Here is a 17,410-nt window from a genome sequence, read left to right as displayed (position 1 = left end):
CTGTGTCATTCCAGCTGTTCTCTCTTTATATCTCAGGCCGAATTCATGGGTTTTCAGGATGATTAGAAAGTTATCTAGGTAATTTGGTGGGGACAGGTGACTTGGGGACCCTACTCTTCCCCCATCATAGTGATTATTGATCAGAATACATATATTGCCATTTGATTACTCAGGTCATCAGCTTGGTGGCATTCACCTCATGGAACCTCCTGAATCCTCCTCTCTCATTCGTCATATTTCAAAGCTCCTGACAGAAAAGGTTCATGTACCCCATGATATAACCGAAGTACAAGATGTTAGAGGTCAAGCCCAGTTAGCAATTTCAGACAAGACAGTGTAAGTGTGTACACTTAGTGTAAACTGGTGAATGTCTGGGACCACAGACATCAGAACAACAAAGACCTAAAAGTCATCTTGTCCAGCAAGGAGAGTGTGGTGGTTTCTCTGGCCAAAGCATTATTCTGGCAAGGGACAACTGATGTCTGATCCATCAGGTCCCAGCCAGGGAAGAGTGGCTACTACGCATCCGACCAAGAAGCTGGGGCCTTCAGGGAATTTCTGCCTTCAAGAGAGCTGCCAAAGGAAATACAGGAAGGCAGGAAATCCTAGCTCAGAAGTCAGCACAGATGTTCATGGAACCTGGCCCAGGTGTGACCTTCAATGTACACAAATATCTTTCCCCCTCAAGAAAACCAAGAGGGAAAGGAATTCAGAGATCACTGACGAGGATCCCAGGAGGATTCCAGTGTTGGTCAGGGGTGAAGTTGGAACCCCTGGAGTGAGACTGAGGATGGAAAGTCCTGCCTGCCCTTATTTCATCCACTAATTATCTTCCACTGGCCTCATGCCTTCCATGTGCAGGATATAGTCTCTTTACATGTTTGTCCCCACTTTAGTGTTGATGCAATTCCAGAGGTGGAACTAGACAACTACACGTTCCTAATAATGGAACTGTCAAACCCTAAAACCCAAGCCAAAATCATCTACATTGCAAAAAGTGGCAAGAAAAAGTCCTCCTTCCTTTAAACTGTACAAAGGGAGCCACTGTCCTTGGGCAGGAGGTAGTTCTGGCAAGTGGTATCCTTCAAGACCCCCAATTCAGTGATTGTTGCTATTCCTGTGGAAATACCTCCAACCTCTAAATCTCAGCAGTTAAGAGGTGTTTCTGCTGTTTGCCCGAGTTCCTTACACTGTCCTCTGAGAAAGGAGGGCTTGGGGATGCCCTTCAGTAGCTAGGGAGGAAGGCTGGATCTTCTACTTTTTCCCACATACAAGAGCTGATGACTCTGTAAGATTTCCTGTTTAAAATGAGCATAAGAGGGTAACCTGGGTGGCTCAGTGTTTGAGCATCTGCCTTTGTCTCAGATCATGATCCTGGAGCCCTGTGTTTGAGTCCCATGACAGGCTCCCCACAGGGAGCCTGCCTCTCTCTCTGTGTCTCTCGTGAATAAATAAAGAATATTTAGGGGGGAGAAAAGAAAATGAATATGAGACTCTTCAAGTCTTTTAGATTACTATAGGAAGTAAAAGAACGAAACTACTCCTGGACTCTAAAAAGGCTTTAATATTATAATATTGAAATCTACCATTTACTCTTTAAGATGATGAAATATTGGTCCTCCAAATAAGTGAAGAGACGGAAGGAAGTGTTGTTGAGCAGACGGGTCCCATGCCCGCTGTTGCCCCTGGACACCAGCTCAGGCCTGAGGTTGACTGTGGCCAGTTCTTTCTGTTTGTGAGCTAGGTTTGGGGCGCCAGCTAGCAGGACAAGATGTAGCTAAGGACAGAGTGACACATGTCAGTTGAGCAGGAGCTTCAATTCAGGAGTTTTTCCTGATATTTTCGAAGGAGCTGGAGCCTGGTGCCCCAGCAGCAAGGTTGGAGGCTGCCCCAGGAGCCATATTAGAAGGATCCCTGGAGTGGCCACCTGAGGAGTCTACCCCTACCCTCATTCAGCTCCTGATGGGCCTCACCTCTCCTCTTCACTGAGCCACTTCCCAGACTGGAACCAGGCCCTAAATGGATGCTTGGGCTCTACGTTGTAATGATCTGCAGCCACCTGGAGCAGCATGATCTCGGTCATGAATCTGCATTCCTGGGCCAAAAGAGAAGGACAGGATGCATGAAGAGCCTGGGTGGGGAAGCTACAAGTCTTTGGAGGGCTGAGCACTGGGACAGGGGAACAGTGCTGTGTCTTTGACACATGGCAACACCCCCGTCCTACAAATTCATCCCAACTTGTTCTCAGAGGTGAGTATAAACTGCCCCTGCTCTGGCAAGTTATCCTTGATGGCCATTCCTCTGTCCTCACTTACTGCATGGGACTTTTTCCTTATTATGAAACTATTCCCAAAAATGTGAGAATGAAGGGATGGAAGCAAGGAATGATCCTCCTGGGGACATCTCTGACAGCCACAGCCCTACCCTTTCCTACAGGAAGTCATAGAGAGCCTCACCTTATTCTTCTTCCGGTGGTTGAACTCATTGCCCTAGAAAGCAGACAACCAAAGTCTGTCAGTGAGAGGACTCCGGTGATTACTGGCTGCTAATACCCACCCCTTCTCATGTTGCACTAAGGCCAGGCACACAAGGGGCCATGACTTCCCGGATGACAGGACTGCAATCTAGGTCAGGCTCTGGGAGCCAGGGAAAGGAAGACATGGGGTGGCAGTTCTGGCATCCTATAGCACAGGAAGGGGAGGCCAAAGCCTCAAGTGGGCAGGAGATGCTAGGCTCTTTAAGTGCCCGCTCAAGTTGGAGATCCTGACTTCACTCTGCCCCCACAGGCAATCTCAAAGGGACAGGCTGAAGTCAACCCAGACTAACCTCATGCTGCTTTGCATTCAGGCAGCAGATTTGATCTCAGGACCAGTGAACTAAGTGCAGCCTCCCTTTACTCATCACAGACATGGGCAAGTAACTCTAGCTCACAGGGGCAGCGGGGAGGCTGTCACGAGGGAAAAATTTGCCAAGGACTGAGAGCTCAGGGCTCTCGGGGGTTCAGGGGTTCTGTGCTCCCACACATCAGGATTCTGGCCCCTCCTTCCCAGCCCTCAGGCTCATGCACCTCCAGGTACTCCTCTATTGCAGCATCCAGCATGAGCAGGTCAGCGAGGAAGGTGCCAAGGAAGGGGACGACACCCTGTGTCAGGGGGTTGGGGGTGGAGTGAGTTCCTGCTTTCTCGTGTCCACAGCGATCCTCCCCGGGAAACATTCAGCCTCCTGGCCCACCCCAGCTTACCACATGGTGCAGACAAGGACCCTTCCCTCACCCTCCAAGAACATCAGAGTCCTAATTATTTCAAGGGCGTGCTTTAGAAAATCATTGTATATGTGGCCCTGGGCCCCTGTCCACCGACAAACACATTTGTATCTAGGTTTAGATACAGGTCACTTCAAAAGAAGGGATTTAGAAGCTGTGGCAACAGGAGGTGGAGCTGGAGTTGGAAGGCCCCACCTGTCTTGATTTGGGGGCTTCCAGCTTTCAGAGAAGACCCCCGTCTCCTCTGGATTCGAGGCCATGTATCTGGGCCATGCTCAGCTTCTTCTGCCACTCCCTCTTCCATGCTCTCTGAACATTTACCCCCAGGGTTCCAAGTTTAGATGGACGTTCCTGCAGGGCTAAGGACAAGTTCCTCAAGATCATAATCACCTCAGGCTGCTTCTCCCCACCATCTTTGACTCAGACCCTGGACATCTGACGCAAGGCAGAGGGTAGCATGCTACGTTATCCTTAAGCCTGCCATCTAGTGATTCTAGAACAATCTCAGCTCCATATTCACTCCCTGTGTGACTTTGAGCTTGCAGTCTGGCCTCCCTGAGCCTGGTTCCTCACTGGGAAAGGTTGAGAATTCCAGCTACCTCCCTTGGTCTCCTGAGGACCCAGTGTCCTATTCCTATCATCATTGTTATGGCCCTCATCCCATCCAAACCCCTAACTGAGCAGAGGCATGTCCTCTGGGCTCTCAAGTTTGGTAGAGGCCCCCATCTGGACCAGCTGGTGTCAGGGAGCTCGTGTGTCCAGCCTAGGGATTCTGGTAGAGCAGCAACTGCTTTTCTACCCCTTGTGGATTTTCACCCCTGGCTGTGTCCACATTCATGCAAAAGGCTTCACTCCCTGGAGGAATGCTCCTGGCCAGTCCCTAATTCATTCACGAAGGACACTGTTGCTCCCACACCTCTTCTTTCTATACCAACACCTTCCATGCTACCTTGATAAGCAGGTTCCTGCTCTGTGGATTGTCTTTGGTGCACAATTTTAAAAAATGTTCGAATGTTATTCCTGAATAGAGAGAAAGAAGGCAGGATGGATGTTGGAATACTATGGTAGGGTTGAGTGCAAGTCCCTATGATCTGAGACCTCAAAGGAGTCAAACTGCTGGATCACGGTTTTCTTTGGGTTCCTCTGAGCACTTAGGTCATTGGAGGACACAGGAGGGAGCTCTCTTGTGGGTCATCCACTGCATCCAGTCCCCTATTAATTGAACAGCTCTCCTTTGGTCAGTTTTTGTTTCAATTGGGAAGAGACTTTAGTTGCTGTAATGTTCATTTCCTAAAACTTTTAATTCAGCTCAGCCCAGTCTCCCCAAATGGGGACATTTGGAGGCATGGTGGCCTATTCCCCAGGAAGGAGGAGAAAATAACCTGCCCCCCTGCCCGCCCACGTCCTGTTTCATGGTTTGCTGCCTCCTAGGAAGTCCAGGGTGACTGAGGGGGTGAAAAGGACAGGCATATGGGACATCCCTCACCCTTCATGGTCCTTCTGGAGAGAGGACCCCTCACCTGGAAACTTTGGTCCATGTGATCTTCAGGCGGTGAATTGAGGCACTCTGAAGAGCAGAGATGATGGCATTCATGGAAGAGTAGTTCCGCAAGATTTGACAGGCCTGGGGACGGAAGAGAATGAGCTGTCAGGTGGATAGCAGGAGCCCAATTTCCTGGAGAGCTGCACTCCTCTTCAGTGTCAGTCTCCTCTCCTGGATGAGACAGATGTCTAGGGACCTACAGAAGGGCACGTGGAAGACCCAGCGAGGAGCACTGCTGGGGAGAGGGGGCATTTTCCTTCACTCCAAGGAAAGAGTCATGTAGGAACTGAGCATCCCAACATTGGGCCATGCAAGGAAAGGTCAGCATGCCCCTTGAAAGAAGAACTCAGACCAGAGACTTCAACATTGAGAACTGATCAAGGACAGAGCAGTTCCCGAGGCTCAGGAGAGCAAGTCAGCTGGGCCTCCTGTAGGCTTACCTTGGCCACCTTGATCCAGTGCTCCACCACCATGGCTTGTCCCGGGCCATCATGCATGCGTTGCCAAGGAAGGTGGTGATGACGCAGTTGGACACATCGTTGAACTGGGTGATGGTGGCATGGACTGTGCATGGCAGGTGCTCATTTCCAGGTTCATTTCGCTTGGACCAAATGGCACCCAGGCACTGTTGGGGCAGCAGCTTCTTGAACAGATCCTAGAGAATAGGGGGACACTCGCTCTCACAGCCATTTCACATGCAAGATTCATGTCCTATGTAGGGGTCCCATGTCAGAGCTGGGGCTCAGCAAGCGCAGAAAGTGGCCTGAACCCAGTTAGAGTCCCTGGATTGCACTCCATTCCTCTTCCCTGAGGGAGCCCAGTACAGGATGAATGAGGAGCAGATACTGCCGTGGGGGAGCAGAGGAAGGAGGGCATTTGTACCCTGATCATCCCCACTAACTTCAAGTTCAAGGGGGCTCCTCAGAGGGGCATCTTCCCCTCCCAGTGTTCATGCCTCTGGTCCTACTCCCCTTTCAGCAGCACATTCTCACAGAGAGAGGTACAACCACAGGTTTGTCTCCCTGCCCTGTACTTCACACATTAGATGACTAATAAATGTAGGTTGCTCAGCCTCCAAGGCAGATGTGTGGGTGAGCCGTGGGCTTGGCCGCACACAGTGAGTTGCCCTCCTCCACCCAAGGACCAGTGCCTGCCCATTTGCCTATCAGTTCTGGCTCATTTAATTGACACAGGAACTCTGCGTCAGTCCTTGCCAGGGTCTATCTCCAAAGTCTGCAGCTGGACGGTGAAAGCAAGGGTTTGAGGAACTGGACGGGTTGATGTGGTTCGTAAGTGATGGAGCTGAGATTTGGACCCTGACCTTACAAGCCCACATCAGGGAAGGGCAGGTCTGGGGTAGATGACAGCAGAAAGAAAGCCTGCCCCGGCCCCGGCCCCGTCCTGGGAGCCCAGCTGCTCACCCCATCTATGGATGTCAATTGCTCTGCCACCAGCTTGGGAGGGAAGTCCATGAGACCGGGCTTCTCCTCATGTAGCTGGTGCTCGGGAGTTACGCACCAGTGGCAGGTCGCCTCTGGGGCTGGAGGTGGCTCTGTCTCTATGTTTAGGGAAGGAGTTACAATTCCCAGGAAAGCTGGTGGTCGAACTGACTGCAGCTCATGACCTGGTACACATGCAGAAGAAGACATGAGCTCTTGTTCCAGATCTGGAACAGCTGATCGAGGAGATGCTGGAAGGAGCCATGGAGCTGGCACTGGGACAGGATAAAGAGAAATGTTTGTCCACAAGACTGACTTGCCCCATGCCCTTCCAAAAACAGGGCAGATTCCATGGCCAATAGAGAAACCCCCAGTCCCTGAACCGCACTGCAGATAGTCTTCCCAGCTTGCAATCCCCCTTACCCTCTGACTCTGTGTCTGCCTCAGTGAGCTGCAGAATTTCCCGTGGCATCACGGTAATGGAGGTATGGCAATTCATGTCCCAGTCATGCAAATTTGCCTGCACCCAGGGCCCCTTTCCTTTGAAACAGGCACAGTGCAGGGACTGCCAGGTGTCCTGCAGTTTCTGGTCAGGCCAGGTACCCAAGATGGGAGAGAGGGTGCTGGGGAGAGTCATATGTGGAGCAGCATCAGAGCATGGCCTTTCATGCCACATGGTACTTCCATAGCACCATTCTGTCTGTGTGGGCCCCAGAGAATGTCCCCAGCATGACTTCCAACCCCCCTATTGCTGTCCTTGCAGTGGATGATCCGGTCATCCAGAAAACCTGTATGAGTCTCGTTTTTCTACTTAGCCTGTTTTCTCAATGGCCAAGGGCCTCGTCTACTCCATCCTTCATGCACACCAGTATCAGGGCTTAGGTTTGTGGCAGATTGGTGAGTGGTCTGCTCACCAAAGTTCTGTTCTTGGCCCCAGTTGTGGAGGTCAGAAGAGGTGGTATAGAGAGGTGCAGGAAGAGATGAGACAGTTGAAGAGATGGATGTTTGAGGCACCGAATCAGCCCAGACTGTGCTCTGCTTCCCAGAGGGCTTGGGACCCCATCTACAGCTCCCTTTGACTCATTTCCCTCTTCACAGGAAGCCCCAAAAATGAAACCCTCCCAATGGAAATCAAGAGACCTATGAGATCCATGACTCTGAGAGTTACTCCCCAGCCACAAACCCTTAGTCTCCCAACATGCTCTGTGGAGAAATTAAGGTTCTCCTTCTGGATCCAAAGATCAATCAAAGTTTTACTTGATCTTTCCCAAAAATTTTTAAGGATATTTATTAGAGCGAGCGAGTGAGTGAGCAAATAAGCATGGTGACCAGGCTCCCCACTGAGCAGGGAGCCCAATGGAGGGCTCAAACACAGGACCCTGGGATAACAACCTGACCTTATGGCATAGGCCTACCTGAATGAGCCCCTAAGTGCCCTTACTTGATCTTATGGTCCATGATAATGGTCCAGATATGGGTGGATCCATTCATTCCTTGAGGCGGCCATGAAGATGTCACATCTAAAAAACTATGGACATGTGTGCCTACGACATACAGAGTGATTGTCTGACACTCTGATTAGTCTTGGGACCGAGACACTGTACCTTCTTTATTCCTTCAATTATCTCAGTGAATAGAAATGTGTCTGCAACACGAGGTGCTCAATATATATTATTGGAGAAGGAATCCCAACCAGCACTTTCTGTATACTGAGTGGAACTTGAGCTGCTCTGCCTTCCCCCAGTGACCTCTACTCTTATGAGGACAGAGTATCAGGACCTCTTACTTATGTGGACAGAGTATCAGGACCAGTTAGATGGAATCTCAGAAGTCCTTTGCATACAGGAAAACTGCCTGCTTTGCATGTGCTTCTGTAAAACCAGAAGTGCCACAGGCCCACAGGGGTTGATGTGGAGACCTTCTTAGCTGTGGAGAGAAAACTGCTACACATGAAGATGCCCAGCAGCCCTTTCTACAGAGCCAGGCACCAGATAAGTCTATGCCTTGTTTTCTCTCAGGATTTCCACAGTAGCCCGATGAGGTTCATCCTCTTACCACAGCACTTTTCAGAGGAGCAAAAGGAAGCTCAGAGAGGTGCAGTGACATTCCCAAAACATACTGGCAGTAGAGGCGAGCCTCCCCCCTCCCCCATGCTGCATATGGGGTGGTCACTCACTTGGGGAATTGCTGGCCCAGGACCTGTTGGGCTGTGGTGAACACCTGGTAGATACAGGAAATGACTGGGTTGTTTGCGAGGCTTCTATCCTGGAAGGATGGTACCAAGGACTGTACAAAATTATCCATTCTCCCTTCTTTGAGCATCAGCATGGTCCTGGCCTCACCCAGGAATAAGGTTGATTCCTTTTCACACCAGAGACACAAGGAGGAGCACTGTAGTCAGCTTCCAAACCAAGAACCACTGTGAAGATCAGGGTCTGGCTCTCAGACCAGAGACTCCCATCCCCTTGGGAAGTTCTACAGGACAAGGGACTTGAGTGCCCACACAGAAAAAGGTTTGAGGCTTCAAAGTATCATTGGTTTTAGGGAAGACATGGCAAACTTCAACACATTCTGTTAGCTGAGCAACAACAGCATTCCTCTCAACTAATAGTTTTATGAAGACCAGTATGCCATTAAGTCTTCAGTTATGGCCTCACACAGAACACAGAGGGCTAGACCCTCACATGCTGCTTAAGATCACATACATTGCAGCTGAGAAGAGACCAGAGCGTGAGCTGCATGGGGTTTCCCTTAAGCTGATGTGGCTTGGTCTGTTCCTGACATAGGGAGGAAGGGTCAGGGGAAAACTACCTTCTCCTGCAAGGCCCAAGGGCATCAGTTGTTTCTAGTCTGTGTTCTGGTCTTGCCCTGATCATCTCTGTGTCTTGAGTTTGACCATGAATGTGGACCTGTTCTTACCGCAGACCTTCAATGGAAGTAGTTGGTGGCCTGATGCCCCTGTGCTTGTCAGAGGAGTTGGAGGAGTTCAACTCTTGGAGCAACTCATCCAAGATCTCCTGGGTGGGTCATTACAAAAAGAGCCAGCTACTGGTGCCAGGAGGCATCAGAGGCCTTCCCCCTAATCTGGGGTTCCAGGTTATGGCAGATCTAGCAACCAAAACAGTCTGTGGGGACACATACGGTGTTCCTTGCAGCACTGCAGAAATGGCAAGAGAATGGCAACAGGTCACGTGCCAAGGGTCTCGAAAATCTGAATCCGTGTGGCAGACCGCCTCATTTATGGACTACTACAAAGATCTATAGGGATACAGCTCATGTCCTGTTGGGCCTACAATGATTTGATGTGTTCTGAGAGACGACATGTTATAGAGAAACATATAGAATCTATTGAGAGAAACTATATAAACATTCTATATGAAAACATATAAAATGGCTTCATCACACCCTTTTGTGTTAAATCACCCTCTTAGTGTGATGATTTGGAAAGGCTCGGAGAAGGTCTGCAGGGACAGTGGAGCTGGCTTCTACACAGGATAGCTGGGAGGAGTACGTGAAATAATAAAAACAGAAGTAAAACGCAAAGATACTCATGGCTTTGTGACCCCCCCCCACCAACTCCTAAAAAACATGAAATATATTCTGCACTTATCCAATACAGGTGAAGAGTGTCTTCCCACATCATACGTAGCTGGAGGATAGGCGTGGAGGTTCAGAGGTCTCTGCGGTTGGGCTGGTGCGACACTCCTGTGGAAACACTATGGGAGGGCCCCAGTTTTCTCTCCATGTTTGTGTGGGTGCCATATTTCTGTGGTGAGCCCTCTTCCCTTTCTCACCTCAGAGCAGCACTGATCCTTGTTTCTCTGGTGCACCTGATAATTGTCTAGGGAGTTGGAATAGTTGAAGCCACAGACCATCTCCTCCAAGATCTCCTGGATGCAGCTCTGCAAAGACAGTGCCCCGTATATACAGGGCCAAGAGACATTAGGGTCCTCCCTCGACATCACCCCCAAGGGGACACCCCCATTAGAAATTGCATTCTCCTGTTCAGGCCAGAGGTGCAGCTGTGGAGACATCTGACAAGGAGGAAGCCAGGTGAAAGAAGCTCTTGGGCTCATGACTAATATATTGGAAGTTGAGCTTGGTGCCCAGAACTCACCTTCTCATCATGCCTGCTATGACCTGAGGTCTGAACATAAAAGATGTATCAGGCTTCCAACTCCTGGAAGCTGGTCTGTGCCCAGGAAGGGCATGTTCCTCTCCTCTGTCCCCTCTACACACACGCACACACACACATACACAGACCCAGACACACATAAACCCACACAGTAAGGTGTAAGAGGAGTACTCCTGCTCAGCTGAGATCACAGTGTGGTCTCCTCACCAGTGGGCTGCCCCAGGTTGCCTTGTGGTACCTGTTGATGTCTCCCACCACATAGCCAGAAGCGCTGGAGAAGAGGGCTGAGCTGACATAGCGACATGAAAATCTCTCACTCTGGACTCAGAGTGCCTGAAAGTAGGACAACAGTAACAGAACATCTTGTTCTCTTGACCGTCTGCAGTTAAGTGAGCTGGAAAGCGGGACCTGGTTCCCACAGGTTCCTTGTTACCGGAGTTCCCCATCAGTTGTGGGCCTGTCACCAACGAAGTGAAGTCACTTTTTCAAGATTCTGGGACCTGGGCCCCTTCCTTCAGTCAGACCTATCCAGAGCCCCTTCTTGGCAGATGCATGCTATAACATGTCATCTTAACTGTACATGATGAGCTAAAAAAATACCATAGACACAACCCTCTGAACATGCAAGTAAGGTCTACCTTTGAGAACACGGAGCTGAATTCAGACCTTTATTTCTCTGTTTTCCCAGTGCTGTGTCCTACCTAACCCACTGGGTCTATTAAATAGTCCACAGTTTCCCAACCTGCCCTGTGGGATCAGGCTACAATCTACTTCCTAGGCACATCACCGGGTGTCTATGGATGATATTTATAATGCGTGTGGGCTGGTATCCTGTGTATCTGAGGCAGAAATATAAGGATGGAAGATTGACCAGAAGGGGGTTAATGAACCATGGAGTACCACTTGAAAGTTGCCTGGGTTCCAGCAATGTAATATCACAATAGCACGTTCCCTCTGTCCTCATTTCAATGGGGGCACCACGATGGGGTGGAAATGCTCCAAGAGGCACACATTGTCACCTTCTGTAGCAAAACTAGCCAATTATTTCCTCTTATACTTAGAAGGGGACCGGGTTGCCTCATTTTGGCCTCAGCTGCAGCCATTACAATGGCTCACAGGATCCTGACCTATGGTATAAGTATACCTGTGTAACCCCGAGGTGCTTCGTGACTGGCTTATGACCAATCTAGTGCTTTCTACACTCGATAGGTCCTCTAAGCACAACATCTCCAAAGAAACAAGAGCTTTAAATGATACACTGGACCAGATGGATTTCACAGATATCTACAGAACTTTATGTCCGAATGCAACTGAATACACATTCTTCTCAAGTGCACATGGAACTTTCTCCAGAATAGATCACATACTGGGTCACAAATCAGGTCTTATCCAATACCAAAATATTGGGATAGTCCCCTGCATATTTTCAGATCGTAATGATTTGAAATTAGAATTAAATCACAAGAAGACATTTGGAAGGATTTCAAAAATGTGGAGGTTAAGGACCATCCTGCTAAAAGATGAAAGGGTCAACCAGGAACATAAGAAAGAATTAAAAAGATTCATTGAAACTAATGAGAATGAAGATACAACGATTCAAATTCTTTGGGATACAGCAAAAGCAGTTCTGAGGGGGAAATACATCGCAATACAAGCATCCCTCCAAAAACTGGAATGAACTCAAATACAAAAGCTAACCTTACACCTAAAGGAGCTAGAGAAAAAGCAGCAAATAGATCCTACACCCAGCAGAAGAAGAGTTAATAAACATTCGAGCAGAATTCAATGAAATAGAGACCAGAAGAACTGTGGAACAGATAAGATAAAAAAAGAAAAAAACAGGAGTTAGTTCTTTGAAAGAATTAATAAGACCATTAGCCAGCCTAATTAGAAAGAAGAGAGAGAAGACTCAAATTAATAAAATCATGAATGAGAAAGGAGAGATCACTACCAACACCAAGGAAATACAAACGATTTTAAAAACATATTATGAGCAGCTATATGCTAATAAATTAGGCAATCTAGAAGAAATGGATGCATTCCTGGAAAGCCACAAACTACCAAAACTGGAACTGGAAGAAATAGAAAACCTCCCAAGGGCAGCCCCGATCGCGCAGTGGTTTAGCGCCGCCTGCAGCCTGGGGTGTGATCCTGGAGACCCAGGATCGAGTCCTGCATCGGGCTCCCTGCATGGAGCCTGCTTCTCCCTCTGCCTGTGTCTCTGCCTCTCTCTTTGCTCTCTCTGAATGAATAAATAAATAAATCTTAAAAAAAAAAGAAAACCTCCCAAGACAAAAACCTCCCAAGACACAAAAGTCCAGGGCCAGATGGCTTCCCTGGGGAATTCTATCAAACGTTTAAAGAAAAAAACATACTTATCTACTAAAGCTGTTCAGAAATATAGAAAGAGATGGAATATTTCCAAATTCATTCTATGATTCCAGAATCACCTTAATTCCAAAACCAGACAAAGACCCCACGAAAAAGGAAAATTATAGACCAATATCCCTGATGAATATGGATGCAAAAATTCTCAACAAGATACTACCCAATAGGATCCAACAGTACATTAAGAAGATTATTCATCATGAAAAGGAGGATTTATCCCTGGGATGCAAGGCTGGTTCAAAACTCATAAAACAATCAATGTGATTCATCATATCAACAAGAGCAAAAACAAGAACCATATGATCCTCTCATTAGATGCAGAAAAAGCATTTGACAAAATACAGCATCCATTCCTGATAAAAACTCTTTACAGTGTAGGGATAGAGGGAACATTCCTCAACATCTTAAAAGCCATCTATGAAAGGCCACAGCTAATATCATTCTCAATGGGGAAGCACTGGGAGCCTTTCCCCTAAGATCAGGAACAAGATAGAGATGTCCACTCTCACCACTCCTATTCTATATAGTACTAGAAGTCCTAGCCTCAGTAATCAGGCAATAAAAAGAAATAAATAGCATTCAAATTGGCAAAGAAGAAGTCAAACTCTCCCTCTTCACTGATGACATGATACTCTACATAGAAAACCCAAAAGACTCCACCCCAATGTTGCTATAACTCATGCAGCAATTTGGCAGTGTGGCAGGATACAAAATCAATGCCCAGAAGTCAGTGGCATTTCTATACACTAACAATGAGACTGAAGAAAGAGAAATTAAGGAGTCAATCTCATTTACAATGGCACCCAAAAACATATGATACCTTGGAATAAACCTAACCAAAGAGGTAAAGGATCTATACCCAAAAACTACAGAACACTTCTAAAAGGAATTGAGGAAGACATGGAAAAATATTCCATGCTCATGGATTGGAAGAATGAATATTGTGAAAATGTCAATGTTACCCAGGACAATTTACACGTTTAATGCAACCCTATCAAAATACCATGGACTTTCTTCAGAGAGTTGGAACAAATTATTTTAAGATTTGTGTGGAATCAGAAGAGACCCTGAATAGCCAGGGGAATATTCAAAAATAAAACCATAGCTTGGGGCATCACAATGCCAGATTTCAGATTGGAATACAAAGCTGTGGTCATAAAGACAGTGTCGTACTGGCACAGAAACAGACACATAGATCAATGGAACAGAATAGAGAATCCAGGAGTGGACCCTCAACTTTATGGTCAACTAATATTCGACAAAGGAGGAAAGACTATCCACTGGAAAAAGACAGTCTCTTCAATATATAGTGCTGGGAAAATTGGACATCCATATGCAGAAGAATTAAACTAGACCACTCTCTTGCACCAGACACAAAGATAAACTCAAAATGGATGAAAGATCTAAATGTGAGACAAGATTCATTCAAAATTCTAGAGAACACAGGCAACACCCTTTTTGAACTCGACCACAGTAACTTCTTGCAAGATACATCCATGAAGGCAAGAGAAACAAAAGCAAAAATGAACTCTTGGGACTTCATCAGGATAAGAAGCTTTTGCAGAGCAAAGTATTCAGTCAACAAAACTAAAAGACAACCTACAGAATGGGAGAAGATATTTGCAAATGATGTGTCAGATAAAGGGCTAGTATCCAAGATCTATAAAGAACTCATTCAACTCAACACCAAAGAAACAAACAATCCAATCATGAAATGGGCAAAAGACATGAACAGAAATCTCACAGAGGAAGACATAGACATGGCCAACAAGCACAAGAGAAAATGCTCCATATCACTTGCCATCAGGGAAATACAAATCAAAACTGCAATGAGATTCCACCTAACACCAGTGAGAATGGGGAACATTAACAAGGCAAGATACCACAATTGTTGGCGAGGATGTGAAAAAAGGGGAACCCAACCCTTGCACAGTTGGTGGGAATGTGACCTGGTGCAGCCACTGTGGAAAATGGTGTGGAGGTTCCTCAAAGAGTTAAAAATAGATCTGCCCTAAGACCCAGCGATTGCACTGCTGGGGATTTACCTCAAAGATACATGCAATGTAACGCCGGGACACCTCCATCCCCATGATTCTAGCAGCAATGTCCACAATAGCCAAACTGTAGAAGGAGCCTTGGTGTCCATCAAAAGATGAATGGATAAAGAAGTCGTGGTCTCTGTATACAATGGAATATTACTCAGCCATTAGAAACAACAAATACCCACCATTTGCTTAAGCGTGAATGGAACTGGAGGGTATTATGCTGAGTGAAATAAGTCAATTGGAGAAGGAGAAATATTATGTGGTCTCATTCATTTGGGACCATAAAAATAGTGAAATGGAATAAAGGAGAAAGGAGAGAAATGGGTGGGAAATATCATAAAGGGGGACAGAACATGAAAGACTCCTAACTCTGTGAAACGAACTAGTGGTGGTGGAAGGGGAAGAGGGTGGGGGTTGGGGGTGACTAGGTGATGGGCACTGAGGTGGGCACTTGATGAGATGAGCACTGGGTGTTATTCTACATGTTGGCAAAAATGAACACCAATAAATAAATTTATAAATGAAAAGAAATTAGTATTAATCTTTTTCGAACTCTACTGATTTTTTAAAATATTTTTTTCTCATTAGGAATTTATTTTCAGAGCAGTTTTAGGTTCATAGAAACATTGATACAAAGTAAAGAGACTTCCCATATAACTGCTCCCACCACACATGGTCCCCTTCTTGATGAATATCCCTCACCAGATGGCACATTGCTTAAATTGAAGAGTCTACACTGACACATCATTCCTAGATAAGTCCACTATTAACTTTAAGGCTCACCTTTGGTTCTATACACTCTACGGGTTTGGACAATGCATAACGACACATATGCATCTTTAGAGTAGCATACAGCGTATTTTCATTGCCCTAAACATCCTCTGTGCTCTGTCTGTTTATCCCTCCACCCCACTTCCAGCAAGCACTGATCTTTTTGTTTTCTACAGGGTTTTCCTCTTCCGAAATGTCATAGAGTTGGAAACATACAGTTAAACTGTTGTCTTTTCATCAGATTGGTTCTTTCAATTAGTAATACGGACGTAAAGTGCCTCCATGTCTTCTCATGGTCTGACAGCTCATTTCTCTTTATAGCAGGGCATAGCATTCCATATTGTTGGAATAGACCACAGTTGATCCATCCACCTACTGATGGATACTCTGGCTCCTTTCAAGTCCTCCCAATTATGAATAAAGCTGTTATTAGCATCTGTATGCAGGTTTTTGTCTGATAGAAGCCTTCCAACTCATTTTGGTAAATACCAAAGAGGGCAACTGCTGGAATATATGGTAAAAAGTAGGTTCAGTTTTGTAAGAATCTGCCAGACTTCTTCAAAGTGGCTGGACCACTTTACACTCCCATCAGCAATGAGTGAGTTCCTATTGCTTCACATCTCAGTCTTTGGTGTTCTCACTGTTCCTGATTTGAGCCATTCTTTTTTAGTTTTGGCTATTCTTATAGGTATGTAGTGTTACCATCAGTTTTGAAAAGACTAGAAGGCCCTTACCATTTTACAGTATCAACTCAAGCAGAGTTTCATTAGTCAAACTATAGGCAAGAATGCTATCCTGAATGCCTACTTTACCTATTAAGAAACCAAGAAAAATAATGTAAGCTGGACTTGCATGCAACTAGTTTCAGTTCTTTTCCATGTTGGAATTTTTTTTTAAATTTTTTTATTTATTTATGATAGTCACACACAGAGAGAGAGAGAGAGGGGCAGAGACATAGGCCGAGGGAGAAGCAGGCTCCATGCACCGGGAGCCCGACATGGGATTCGATCCCGGGTCTCCAGGATCATGCCCTGGGCCAAAGGCAGGCGCCAAACCGCTGCGCCACCCAGGGATCCCTGGAATTTTTTTAAAAACAAAAATGTACCAATGTCTAATTCTAAGACTGAATATGAGTGCAACTATTTCTCATAAAACAAAAACCTTTAGAATGCCTTAATTAAAAAAGGACCTGATCATGTAAAATTTAAAATATTAATGTCCACACTACACTTTGAGAAATGGGTGACATTCAGATTCACAATGCTTTTACTTTCTACCTTTGTGACCTTGAATACATTACTTAACTGGTTTCAACCCTAGTTTCACACATATAAATAGGAACAATATTTCATAAAGTGGCTACAAAGCTTAAATGGGAAGGTAGAGTCCCTGGCTTAGTGTCTCTCTTGCGGAAACATTCAATAATTCGTAGTCATTTTGAATATAATATACAAACTGAAAGCAATCACAAGAGAAGGTACAGTAATCATTAATTTAAATGCTATGAACAATTTTTAAGTAATCAAGATAAGTAGAGCTAAATTACTCTCTAAAAAGAGAAAAAAAAAGATCTGCTGATTAAATTAATACAGTAAGATGGAAGGAGAGAGACTAATCTGTCTCCTGACAACATCTGGCATTTTGCTACGTAGTGATTCAATCCTGGTTTGTGAGAACCTGTGTCTAAAGCAAAAGTCCTCAGATGTCATGGGTTGGATAAATAGCTCTAATGGAAGGCAGTATGTGAGTCGGAAATGTTGAGGCAAATAACTGGACTTGTATATGTTTCCCTACTTTGGGCATTTTATATGCATCCTTCTCATTTAC

At 46.2% G+C, this 17,410-nt stretch overlaps 1 protein-coding gene across 5 annotated transcripts in view; it reads left to right on the top strand.

Annotated features, from left to right (window-relative positions):
* The window catches only part of LOC144314271 (uncharacterized), a 61,747-nt gene extending 45,729 nt beyond the window's left edge, over window positions 1–16,018 (top strand). For 3 of the 5 annotated variants that reach the window (XR_013380102.1, XR_013380104.1, XR_013380107.1), the window contains one exon: window positions 174–15,343. The gene's annotated coding sequence lies outside the window, so the exon portion shown is untranslated. Of the gene's footprint in view, window positions 1–173 lie in introns of all 5 variants that reach the window. The other 2 variants (XR_013380105.1, XR_013380103.1) reach the window with 2 other exon arrangements.
* Window positions 16,019–17,410: the final 1,392 nt, after the last annotated feature.

Source organism: Canis aureus, chromosome 5, assembly GCF_053574225.1.
Source record: "Canis aureus isolate CA01 chromosome 5, VMU_Caureus_v.1.0, whole genome shotgun sequence".
Lineage (NCBI taxonomy): Eukaryota > Metazoa > Chordata > Mammalia > Carnivora > Canidae > Canis > Canis aureus.
Note: the sequence above shows the minus strand (reverse complement) of the source record. Positions and strands in the feature narration are given on the sequence as shown.